General features: G+C 41.0%; 1 pseudogene; it reads left to right on the top strand.

Annotated features, from left to right (window-relative positions):
- LOC102888132 lies at positions 1 to 297 on the top strand (annotated as a pseudogene).
- Positions 298 to 13,142: the final 12,845 nt, after the last annotated feature.

The raw sequence follows: 13,142 nt of genomic DNA, 5'->3' as shown, positions 1-13,142 counted from the left end.
ATGTCCCTTTTGCTTCGTTGCCTCCGAGAGAGCAAGGTGGGTCATCAGCAACTGTACTGGAGCCATCCAAGAATATTTGGCCAGGGGTCTCGTTCTTGCCAGGTCTGTTCAAACCCACACTGTCCGATCTGGAAATAGAGCCTCAATATGTGCCGCCAGTGTTTCGATCAGTATGCGAAGATACAGGCTTCATTAAGTTGGACTGAGTGAACTTCCATAAATGAGTCTTTCCAGACGTTTACCTTACTGCAGAAACAATGCTAGCTCTTTGTATATAAAATAAAAACTCCCAAGTGGTCTCCCTGCTTTCACCCTTGTTTCTTGAAGAGAAAACAAAACCACAGATCCAAAATGGCATCACTCATGCTAAAGCCCATGATACCAAATCTAGATTTAATACAAGATCTAATTGTATTTTCAACCTCTCCCAGAAACAATCTCAATCAACTGGTCTAGAATTTTCTGGTCAACACCAACGAGGTAATCTGTCACCTGTGCCCTCTCCATTCCTGCCCCCCACCCCACATACACACCTTAGAGGCAATCTGCATGATAAAAACCCTTCCCATGCACATCGCCCTCCAAAAAAAGACATCTCCAACCAAAAATAATTCTTTTCTTTTCTTAATAGCTCCCTTGACCCACCCTTCTTCCTATAAAAGCCTTCCATTTTGTAGGACCCCTGGGAGCTGCTTTCTAGTTGCTAGATCAAATGCTACCTGATTCATGAATTGCTTAAGAAAGCCAATTAGATCTTCAAGTTTTCTCAGCTGAATTTTGCAGGTTTTTTTCATTTTTTAAAAATTTTATTGTTTTTTATGGTGACATCGATTAACAAAATCCAGTAAGTTTCTTTTTCTTTTCTTTTTTTTAGAGTCAAAAGGAAAGTTTATTAGAAAAGGGATGACACTCCATAGAGTGTGAGAGGGACAATGAGAGACAGTAAAGGCATTGAGAGAGCCAATAAGTTTCACGAGTACAATTCAACAGTAAGGCATGTATGTGTGTGACAAAATTCAGTAAGTTTAAGGTGTGTAATTTAACAGTAAGTCATATATATATATATATATATATATATGTATATATATACACATATATATATATTGCATTGTGTGTTCACTGCCCATAGTTAGATTTCTTCTGTCACCACATATTTGACCCCTTTCATCCCACCTACCTCCCCGCTCCCCCCAAATTTTGTTTTTTTTTTTTAACCCTTTATAGGTGTCATAGATGAACATTCTTCTGCTCACTGATCTCCCAAAACTTCCCATCTCATTCAGAATAAGTGACAAAGGCCCTCCTCTCTATACCTTACCACCTAGACATCATTTCCTGTTGCTCTGCCCCAAACTTTGCTCCAACAATACTGCCTTCTTCCTTCCTGTCCCATAACTATCCAAGCAGCCTCCAGCCTCAGGGCCTTTGCATCTGCTGTTTCCTCTGCCTGGAACACAAGTGCACAGCCACATGGCTTGCTCCTTCACCTAATAAGTTTCTCAAACAAGGTGAGGGCCCTAGAAAGAAGAAACATCTATTAGATATAAGGAGGATCAGAAGAATCGAGTATCTCAGAAGTTTAGGGAGGAAAGTTTCAAGAAGATGGAAATGGTCAGCAATGTTAAATGCCTCTCTATTTTCTTTCCCATCTCTTGATTCCCTTCACAGCAAAATTATTGAAAGCAGTATCTACCTCCAGTACTGTCCCATAGAAATATATTATGAGCCACATATGTAATTTTAAATTTTCTAGTAGCCACATTTTAAAAAGTGAAAACAGGTGAAATTAATTTTAATATATTTAACTCAATATATCCAAAATGTTTATACATTTCTACATGAAATCAATATTTTTAATATATGAATGAGATCGTTCTTTTTTGCACTCTATGTTTTGGAAATCTGTTGTGCATTTTACACTTATAGCTCATCTCTACTCAAACTCACTACATTCAAGAGCTCAATAGCCACACATGGCGAGTGGCTACCGTAGTGGGCAGCACAGGTCTATACTCTGTTGACTTCCTCTTCGACCAACTCCAATCTGGCCTATGACCTTATCATTCCTCTATAGCTGCTTTTATCAAGGTTTCCATGACTTCCATATTACCAAAATCAGCGGTCTCTCTCTGTTCTCAGCTCTCCGCAATCACCAGCACAGATGGCCATCTTGCCATCTTGAAGTGTCCTTTCCCCTATTTCTGGGCAGTGTCCTCTCCTGGTGTTCCACTTCCCTCAATGTCTGCACCTTCTCAATCTCTTTGCCACCTCCTCCTCTTCTATTGGTTTTGCTGGTGTAAAATTCTGGTGTAAAGGCAAAACTCATTCCTGTGTGTGTCTTCTCTATCCGCAGTACTCCACTCCAACACCACTTCTGACACCAGATCTGTGGGTTTTCCATATATCAAGCAATTCTGATACCAGTTGGGTGTCCTATGATTCAACTCAATTCTGACACTATTTACCTAGAGATAGCATTAGATCACACAGGTTATGGGTTCCGTCCTACAAGACTCTACACACACACACACATACCCTTCAGACATCAGTTGAAAGTCCAAGTTCTCACTCATGCTTCTGACAAATTGGCTATATACTGGAGGTTTCCATATCCAGTATTGAACCCCCCTTGGGTTCAATTAATTTGCTAAAGTGGCTCAGAGAACACAGGAAAACATTTTAATTATGGATTAGTTTATTATAAAAGGATGTCACTCAGGAACAGCCCATGGAAGAAATGTATTGGGCAAGGCATGTGAGAAGGGCTTCCATACTATCTCTGGGGATGTCACCCATCCAGCACCTCCGCTGTTTATTAACTAGGAAGCTCTCTGAACCCCATCTTTTTGGGGTTTTTATGGAGGCTTGATTATATAAGCATACTTGATTAAATCATTGGCCACTGGTAATTGAACTCAATTTCCAGCCCCTCAATTTCCCCTCCCCAGAGGTGGGGCTCAAGATTGAAAGTCAAGATCAAAAGTCAAAATTGAAAGTTCCAGCCCTCTAATCATGATTAGTTCCCCTGGAAACCAGCCCCCATCCTTAGGTCACCTAGGGGCTTTCCTAAAGTCACCTCATTAACATAAACTCTGGTGTGATTAAAAGGGGTTCCAGCTTTTGTCCTGGGCTCTCTTCTATACCAGTCAATAAAAAAGAAATAAGTGTAAACATAAATCAGATCACATCACTCCATTTTGCATCCTTTTGCACTTTAAATAAAATCAATTCCTTTTCATGATCCATAAGGCTGCAGTAGGCAGAATAATGTCCCCACATACACAAAGATACTGCTATAGATGGAATATTTTTGCCCCCTAAAGTTGATGTGTTAAATCCTAATGCCCAATGTGACAGTATTTGGAGGTGAGTAGGTCATTAAGGTGCAGCCTTCATTAATGGGATTAGTGCCCTTATAAAAGAGACTTCAGAGAGCTCCCTAGTCCCTTCTGCCATGTGAGGACATAGTGAGATGACAGGCATCTGTGAACCAGGAAGGGAGTTCTCACCAGATATCAAATCTGCCAGGGCCTTGATCTTGAACTTCCCAGCCTCCAAAACTGTGAGAAATAAAATTCTGCTGTTTATAAGCCACCCAGTCTATGGTATTTTTGTTATAGCAGCCCAAACAGAACAAGATAGATGTCCATGTCTGAATTCCCAAAACCTGTGACTATGTTACCTTATGTGGCAAAAGGGATGAGATTAGGTTAAGGATCTTGAAATGCAGAAATTACATTGGATTACCTGAACGGGTCCAATGTGATTACAAGGGTCTTCATAAGATGGGCGGGGGGTGGGGGGTGGGGCAGAAAGGTCAAAGAAGATAATAAACTGCTGACTTTGAATGGGGAAGGAGCCAAAGAATGCAAGCAGCTTTTAAAAGCTGGAAAAGGCAAAGAAACGAATTCTTAGAGCCCCCAAAAGGAATGCAGCCCTGCCAACACCTTGGTTTTAGCTTACGTCCATTTCACCCAGTTCTGACCTCCAGAATTAGAAATTGTTTCAAGCCACTAAGTCTGTGGTAATTTGTTATAGCAATAATAACAGACTAATACAAGGGCCCTCCATGATCCTAATTCCAACCTCATATTATTGTTGTCACCTCATTCACTGTGCTTGAGTCACTGCATCCAAGTAATTTCCTACTTCAGGGCCTTTGCAATTGTTATTCCCTCTGCTAGTAATGCTCTCACCCAGCTCTTAAGATGTCCGGCCCCTTCAGATCTCAGCTCAAGTGTCACCTCCACGGAGAAGGTCTCCCTGATCATCCTGTCAGGAGTGGATACCCCTCGCACAACCCCACAATCACATCCCCGTTTATTGCTCTTCTAAATGATTGCGTTCATTCCTAACCTAAACTCATTTCCTTATCATAAAATTGGTTCCCTGGTTTTTTTTTCTGTTATCTGGGGAGTCCCATGGGCACCAATAAGTGTCCGTATGTCTGGTATGTGAACCCCAACCTTGAAGAAGTATCCATAACAGGCATTTCTGTTTTCCCTGTGACTCGGTAATGGCTTCAACATAGTCTATCTACCAGATTCATCCTGTGCTAGCTCTTTAGGCTGTTTACTCCTTTTCTAAAATGTCACCTGACGGCAGATTTGACAATGCTTTAGCATATGCTGTTTTAGGAATACCTCTCTCCCTTGATCATTTCATCGATGAGTTTGTGCCCAAATGTCCATTTGTTTGGGGGAAGCCATCTAGCTGATATTTTGTCAATTAACCAATTTTTAATGTTATTCTTCTAAATAATGTATCTACTTCCTAATTGTATTTTTCTTCTTGAGTTTTATCTTTCTGCATGCTGAGTCATGGTCTCCTGATATGTAAAATTGTCATATATGATGATGTATATTCTCCTATATTGGCTGTTTATTAGACAATGATTTATTTTCCACTTTAGGTACCAAATTATCAGAATATTGGCTACTGCCCATAGATCAGAATTCAAGATAATTTCAGCATATCCTTTTTGCAAGTTATAACTAATTGGCAATTGTACTGATTTTAAGTCACCATAGTAGGCTGTCTTGTCTGGACCTCCACCTGCCAGAGTTTGCTGTGTGGTTGAATTTAGGTTTGCTGCTTTCCACTTGATCCCTTCTAGTATGAGTGAGACACTCTCATCCTTGAGCCACGCACATCAACAGTGCCCCAGTGCCAACCTGGACCAGGAGGAAGTTTGCCGTCTCCGCCGTAGTAGTTGAAGTCTTCCTTGTTCTTTCTTCTCATGCAGCAATTACAGCCAAGGCTAAAACATGTTTCCCTTAATACCATTTCTATTTCAGGTGAGTAGGACTTTCTGCTAACCTCTTTGTTTGGTCAGGGTTACTGGGTCTAGCTCATACTGGGATAAGTAACTTGGTTCTTATTTGGGGGCTACCAACAGTCTCTGCATCTTGTAATACAAGCAACATAACCAGTTTTTCTCTTGGGCTAGTTTTCTGTATCAGAAAATGTCCCGAGGCAGAAATAGTACTATGCCTGATTTTCAAAGTCTATCTCAGAGTGACCAATCAACATGTCCATCAGTCACTGAAATCTCTTTTCTTTAGTAGTATAGGTGCTCAGAATAATGAGGTCCTACTGCCCTCTTTAGTCCATCCAAGGATGTCTGTTGTCTGATGCAAAGTCTTGGCCTTTGTCCCTTAGTCATTTGAAATATCATAAAAGAATGTCTAACATGGAATCTGTTTTCTCCAGTAGTCAAATAATACTATGAATTTTAGGGGATTTTTTTTTTTAAATGCCCTCAACATAGTCTATCTACCAGATTCATCCTGTGCTAGCTCTTTAGGCTGTTTACTCCTTTTCTAAAATGTCACCTGACGGCAGATTTGACAATGCTTTAGCATATGCTGTTTTAGGAATACCTCTCTCCCTTGATCATTTCATCGATGAGTTTGTGCCCAAATGTCCATTTGTTTGGGGGAAGCCATCTAGCTGATATTTTGTCAATTAACCAATTTTTAATGTTATTCTTCTAAATAATGTATCTACTTCCTAATTGTATTTTTCTTCTTGAGTTTTATCTTTCTGCATGCTGAGTCATGGTCTCCTGATATGTAAAATTGTCATATATGATGATGTATATTCTCCTATATTGGCTGTTTATTAGACAATGATTTATTTTCCACTTTAGGTACCAAATTATCAGAATATTGGCTACTGCCCATAGATCAGAATTCAAGATAATTTCAGCATATCCTTTTTGCAAGTTATAACTAATTGGCAATTGTACTGATTTTAAGTCACCATAGTAGGCTGTCTTGTCTGGACCTCCACCTGCCAGAGTTTGCTGTGTGGTTGAATTTAGGTTTGCTGCTTTCCACTTGATCCCTTCTAGTATGAGTGAGACACTCTCATCCTTGAGCCACGCACATCAACAGTGCCCCAGTGCCAACCTGGACCAGGAGGAAGTTTGCCGTCTCCGCCGTAGTAGTTGAAGTCTTCCTTGTTCTTTCTTCTCATGCAGCAATTACAGCCAAGGCTAAAACATGTTTCCCTTAATACCATTTCTATTTCAGGTGAGTAGGACTTTCTGCTAACCTCTTTGTTTGGTCAGGGTTACTGGGTCTAGCTCATACTGGGATAAGTAACTTGGTTCTTATTTGGGGGCTACCAACAGTCTCTGCATCTTGTAATACAAGCAACATAACCAGTTTTTCTCTTGGGCTAGTTTTCTGTATCAGAAAATGTCCCGAGGCAGAAATAGTACTATGCCTGATTTTCAAAGTCTATCTCAGAGTGACCAATCAACATGTCCATCAGTCACTGAAATCTCTTTTCTTTAGTAGTATAGGTGCTCAGAATAATGAGGTCCTACTGCCCTCTTTAGTCCATCCAAGGATGTCTGTTGTCTGATGCAAAGTCTTGGCCTTTGTCCCTTAGTCATTTGAAATATCATAAAAGAATGTCTAACATGGAATCTGTTTTCTCCAGTAGTCAAATAATACTATGAATTTTAGGGGATTTTTTTTTTTAAATGCTAAGCTGTGTCCTTTATCTGTTCATTAATTGATTCTGGTATTGTGCTCCCGCTAATGACCAAATTTTACCTAAAATGGTAACTAAGATGCTCCCTATTATAATTTTATAGTGGGCAAATGTCCATCCTTTTAATTCTAAACATTTTATGATTTTATTTGTTCAAATTATTGTATGCTTTCTATCTGTTCCTCTAATTATGATATCATGTATATAATAATGGGTAAGGGAATTTAACATTCTCAAATCCTTGTAAGCACTAGGCTATCTGCACATTCCTGGAATAGTTTCTGAAATGTCTATTGTTTATCTTGCCAAGTAAATGCAAATTGGGTTTAGCAATCTGGTGATCAAGAGATATTGGCATTACCAAAAGAGATTATTTTCTTAGATATGTAGAGATCTTTTCTGGGATTTCTAATGTGTTAGATAAACACTCACTATACTTTTTGTACATCCTGTTTTATTTTGTACATTATATCTTACTTTTATTTCTGTTTCTGTTGTCAATTTTCATTTTCCTTCTTGGCCACTCTAACGAGTTCGAGAGGCTTAGGTCCACCAAATTATGCCTTCTTTTTCTAATTCAGTGAAAATGACTGTGATCTCATTATTTCATTCTTGAATTTTGTCTTGTGGGATATTAACAACCTTTGCCAATATATGGACAAAGAGGTAAAAGAACCGTCTCCCCTCATGACTCAATATAAAAATCATTGCCTAACACGTTGTCATGCTAAGAGCATGGATTTGGAAGTCAGATTCCCAGTTCACATTCTGACTCTGTCCCTTTTGGCTGTCGATTGAACCTTAACACCATACTTGGTCTATGTGAGGCCTAAGCCATCTTTACCAGAAGGGGGCGCTCTCTCAGGTTGCTGGGTAAAAGCTATCAAGGTGGGTTCTCCCAAGCCTTCTCAGCTTCCTGCGTCCTTCTCCTGCCTGGATCGCTCTTGACTCTCCGGTCACCTGGCTAGGTCCTTTCCAGACTTCAGATTTCAGCCCAGACCGGTGTTCCTCTGGGAGGTAGACCGCTTCTCCACTTCCTTCTTATAGTTAACATCTCTGTGCCTCAACTTCTTCATCTGCAAAATGGGGATGACAATAATGCCTACTCCATGGCACTATTGAAAAGTAAATAAGCTGATGCATGAAAACAGTCCCTTGCAAATAGACAGCATTCGATAAATTAATTATGATTAGCTTATCATTAATATTTTTGTTAACCGTTGTTTATTCATTTTATAAATACTTGTTAGTTTATTATTCTCTGGCTTCTCTGCTCCAGAGAAGGCTGGATTCCCCTCTCTGTTCCCATACCTCTGGCTCTTGTAAAGCTAAATTGTACTTTTGTTTTGCTTGGCTGCTAGGCTCTGAACTTCTTAAGGGTAATGTGTCCTTTACTCCAGCTCCTAGTGCAGGACCAGGCACTTTAGGACTTAAGGTCAAAGTGGGATAATAGAATAGGAAGAAAATGGGGTCCAGGGCCTTACTGAAATGAACAGTCCTAGCTCTGTCTCCCATTTCTGGGGCTACTTTGAACAAGGCCCCTAATGTTTCTGGCCTCTGGCTTCCTCTCTAGAAAAAGTGATGGTTAGACCTGTCTCAGGGAGTTTCTGGAGTGAAGGTATTCAAAGCACCCAGCTTGGAATTGGCATCAATGAATAGTTATTTACTAGCAGCTTAACAAATCATAAGTTGCATGAAAGAATGTGAGAAATGAGATGTGACATCCTAGATGCAGAAGCATCAGCCCATATCTAAGGCTCAAAGAAAGTCTGAGGGGAAAGTGCCCTAGAGACGATCCAGTCTTGTTGACCCATTGTACAGAATAAAAAGGGCACATTAGTTTGGTGGGGCAACTGTTCTTCTCTACAGTTACTCGAACATGTAGCGAAGAGACTGAAGCCTCAGTCCCTAGATACTGAGCACTTGGCTTCTTGGAGAGCTGCCACCATCCTTGGCTTCTAAGCTAAGGGACATCCTGCAGTCTCCCAGGGGCTGTTTCCAGGATGCTTAGCAAGGTTCCTTATTAGCTTTGACTCCCCACTAGGGGACGTTTTTCTCTAGAACCATGGGTACCAGCTGAATTCCCCACAGGAAGGGTTAGGGTACTCTCCAAGCCCCTTAATCCTCTCCTCTTCTCTTCCTGTGCTTACTCCCATGGCACTATCACCCCATCATGTGGCTTTATATACCATCTGTATGTTGACTATTTCTAACATTTTATATGCCCAGTCCACACTTCTCCCCTGAACTCCAGACTTGGAGATCCAACCACCTCTTGTCATCGCCACTGGAATGTCTAACAGGCATCTCAGTCTGAATGTACCCCAAACTGAGCTCCTGATCGTCCTACTCCTGCCCCACAGATCTCCCCATCCAGTTATGACGGCCACTCCATCTTTCCAGATGCTCAGGATGAAACCAGGGCACCATCCTCAACTCATTTCTTTTCTTCATCCCGCCAAGTCCAATCTGTCAATGAATCCTATTGGCTGTACCTTCAAAATATGTTTACTTCCTGCTATCTCGGTCCAGGCCACCATCATTTCTAGACTTACTCACAGTCTCCTGTCTGGTCCTACAGCATCTAGCCTTGCTCTGTGATTCTCATCTCATTAGAGAAAAAGCCAAAATCCTTACAATGACCTCGAGGGCCCTACACGGTCTGACTCGTTTCCTATCACTCTCCCGTTGCCGCGTTCACTCCACACTGGTGTTGCCTGTGCCAGGCACACTCCTGCTGCAGGGCCTCTGCCCTCGCTATTCTCTCTGCCTAGCATGTTCTTCCTTTAAATAAGTGCATGGCTGGTTCCTCCACGTCTTTCAGATAATTATTCAAAAGACCCATCTTCCCGAGGCCTTTTCAGTCTGTCCTGTCAAAATTTCAACATCTCTCCAACATTTCACATCTCCCAGCCTTGCTTTGTCTTTTTCTTCTTAATATTTATAACTATTCGATACACCATACATTTTACTCATTTATCCTCCACTGGAATGTAAGTTCCATATGGGTAGAGCTTTTGTTTATTTTGCTCTCTGAAGTATCTCCAATAACAAAAACAGAGGTTAGTGATATTTAAAAAATTTACATCCTACTTTTAATTTAATCTTCCCAATAACCCAATAAGATACTTTAGTATTTTCCCCATTTTATAGACAAGAAAACCAAGGCAAAGAGGTCACTTGCCCATGGGTCACACAGCTAGGAAATGGGACCTGGGGTATACTCTACTCCACCCCTTACCTTACTAACCTTTTTTATTATCATTATTTGTGCTCAGGTTTCTCTCGATTTAAATGAGGCTCATAAGAGTGTCCTCTTTGTAAGGTCACTGTGATGATTAGGTGTTATAAAGCATGTGACAAGCTGAAACCCAGTGCCTGGAATACTGCAAACACTTAAGAAGTGGTCGCTAGAAATATGAAAGAGTCTACGAGGAGTTTGTTCTTGGTTCACGAAAGGTAGGGACATTTCAGGCACAGAGCCCAGTCAAGGGGCTGGGAAGATACTATTATTGTTAACATGGCTGTCATTCCCCTCTGTTTTTCTGTGTAGCATGTTTTAGCCACACCAGCCTGTACCCAGAATGAGTCCAGGTTGTGACTGTGTCATGTACTGGGTACTCTGCTTGGGATGCATTTAGGACATTTTTCTCTATGGAAATTCGTATGTATCCTTCAGGGCCCAACTCAGAAATGCTCTCCTCAGGAAAGACTTTCCTGACTGCCCCAGGCACCCCCTGTTCCTCTTATAGTTAAAACCACTATTTATTTAATGATTATCTTTTTGTTTATTTATTTGTTTAATCTGAAGCCCCTACCAGGCTATGAACTCCCCAAGGGCCAGGTGTTGTGGGACCTGAAGTATAGACAATTTGAGGGCCCTCTTTAAAAATATGAAATTAGAAACACCAAACCAGGCTTGAAAGTGAATATTTATTTAGAATGAGAAAGAAAAATCACAACTTTTAAAGTTTAAAAAACTGAAAAATACCACAAAAAATAGAAATAAAAAATAATAACAAATCATTACTAATCAACTACTTAACACTCTTTTGTAATACTTTTTTCTTACATTTCTGGCTGCACACTCTTTTATCACTTATGTGACAACACTGGATGATATTTTCTATAACAGGACTAGGAAGATAATTCAGTCTTTCCTCTAGCATAATTGATCAAAATTAGTTTTTTTTAATTAGTAATCATTTAGATTTTTTCCTTCACCTTTGCAATTCATTATTGGTAAGGTTATTTATACTCTTAAGGATTTGTTGTTGTCAAACTTGGGGTAACCTCTATCCCACCTCTTACATATGTGAGTGGTAAGATTTGGAAAGGTTTTCCACAGACTAGCTTCTGGCTTCATACATTTCAAACCTATTTCTCTTCCAATACCCGCACACCACCAGGGCTAGACATAATGATGATTCTCCACCTTCATATCACAACTGGGGAAGACAGCACGGTGGGCATTAGGAAGCCATTCTGGGGCGTCTAGAAATAATAAAACTACACCCAGAAGGAGCTAGGACGTCATAAGTATATACCCCCCAAACCCAAACCAATGAGCCCTTATTCAAATTCTATAAATGCCTGTAGCCATCTGACATGAAGAGAGGTGTGAAGGAGGAGATAGGGTGGTTTGAACTGACTGATTAAAATATCTCACCTTTGCAAATTTTAGGAAAATATGTAATCCAATGCAAACAATGTATCCTAAAGCTTAAGCATTACGAGCTTCATGGTTCATCCATGCCTAAGGCAGACTTGAGTCTTCTCAAAGTCCCCCAAGGCCTAGCCTTGGACATCACACACGATAGGATGCCAAGGTTGCATCGAATGTCAGTTTAGAAGGGAGAACCATTAGAGAGCACTGGGACTTTTCCCATAGAGACCTGGGACTCTGAGGTGTCTCAAAAGCTACTTCTGGGGACTTTTTAAACTCTATTTAAATAATAGTGATGACATTAAGAGCCATCATCCCCCCCAACATACATTGGGCGCTTTGTTATGTGACAGATATTGTTCTAAGTACCCGACTTGTATCGAGTTATTTAACCCCTACGACATACCTACAAAGTTGGAATTATCATTATCCTATTTTTTAGATGAGGAAACTGAGACTTGAAAGTTTCAGTTTTATATATTAAGGTTCCATGTAAGATACCTTTTGAAAAAAATTGTCCTATTAATAAGTTTTTTAAAAGCCTAAAATGGTTCAAGCCCTTTCTTTTACGCACAGGAGAGTAAAACCCAGAAAAAGGGTTTTGCTCAATGCCACACATTTATTCTTATTTCTTGGATGTCACTTCTGTGCTAGGCACTGTGCTATGACTTCGAGGTTCAGAGACCGACAAGACATTCATAGAACTCAATTTCAGTGGGAGTCAATAGACAATATATATAACAAGATATAAGTAAGCAAAATAATTCCAGCGATTGCTGATATAATAAATTTGGAGAGATGTGATCGAGTGACAAGCAAGAAGAGTGATAATTCAGATTGAGAGGTGCTCAGGGAAGTGTGTCTAAGGAGGTGACATGTGAGCTAAGACCTGAATGACCTGAAGCAGCCAGCTATAGAACACTCTGAGAAAAGAGCACTCCAGGTGGAGGCAACCGTGAGTGCAAAGGCCCTGAGGCAGGAATACTTGGTTTGTAATAGAGCTGACTGCAGGTCTGGTGCTCCTTCGCCACTTGGTGCCTCTCTAGCCACTTAAAGAGGTCCCTTTGGTGTCCCGGGCCTCCCTTAAGCTCAGTCCCTAAGGTACCGACTTATCTAGGAAGGCAGTAGCATTTGGGGACTGTTAGTCCCCCTCCCAGAAGCCCCATGGCTGAACCGGATCTGAGTTTCCTGGTTCCTGTCTGGCAGGGAGTGAGCAGACATCCTCCCTGCTTTCTCTCCCCAGGCTCCAGCCCCAGCCCCAAATCTCCATGACAACCCTAGACACAATCCTGATCTGAAGGAGGATCTGGAACTGGGAGCAGAAAGATCACTGTAGAGAGACCAGAGGAGCTTATTGACTTGCTTCCCCTTGCTCCTTGGATCTTGCCGGCTCCCCAGCTAGCTTGGCCAGGCCCCTACACCCCAGTCTCCCGAAAGACCTCAAACTGAAGATTCTGCAGATCTTCCCTGT

This window comes from Pteropus alecto, unplaced genomic scaffold, assembly GCF_000325575.1.
Source record: "Pteropus alecto unplaced genomic scaffold, ASM32557v1 scaffold39, whole genome shotgun sequence".
NCBI classification, from domain to species: domain Eukaryota; kingdom Metazoa; phylum Chordata; class Mammalia; order Chiroptera; family Pteropodidae; genus Pteropus; species Pteropus alecto.
The sequence above is the reverse complement of the archived record's forward strand: the minus strand, read 5'-3'. Positions and strand labels throughout refer to the sequence as shown.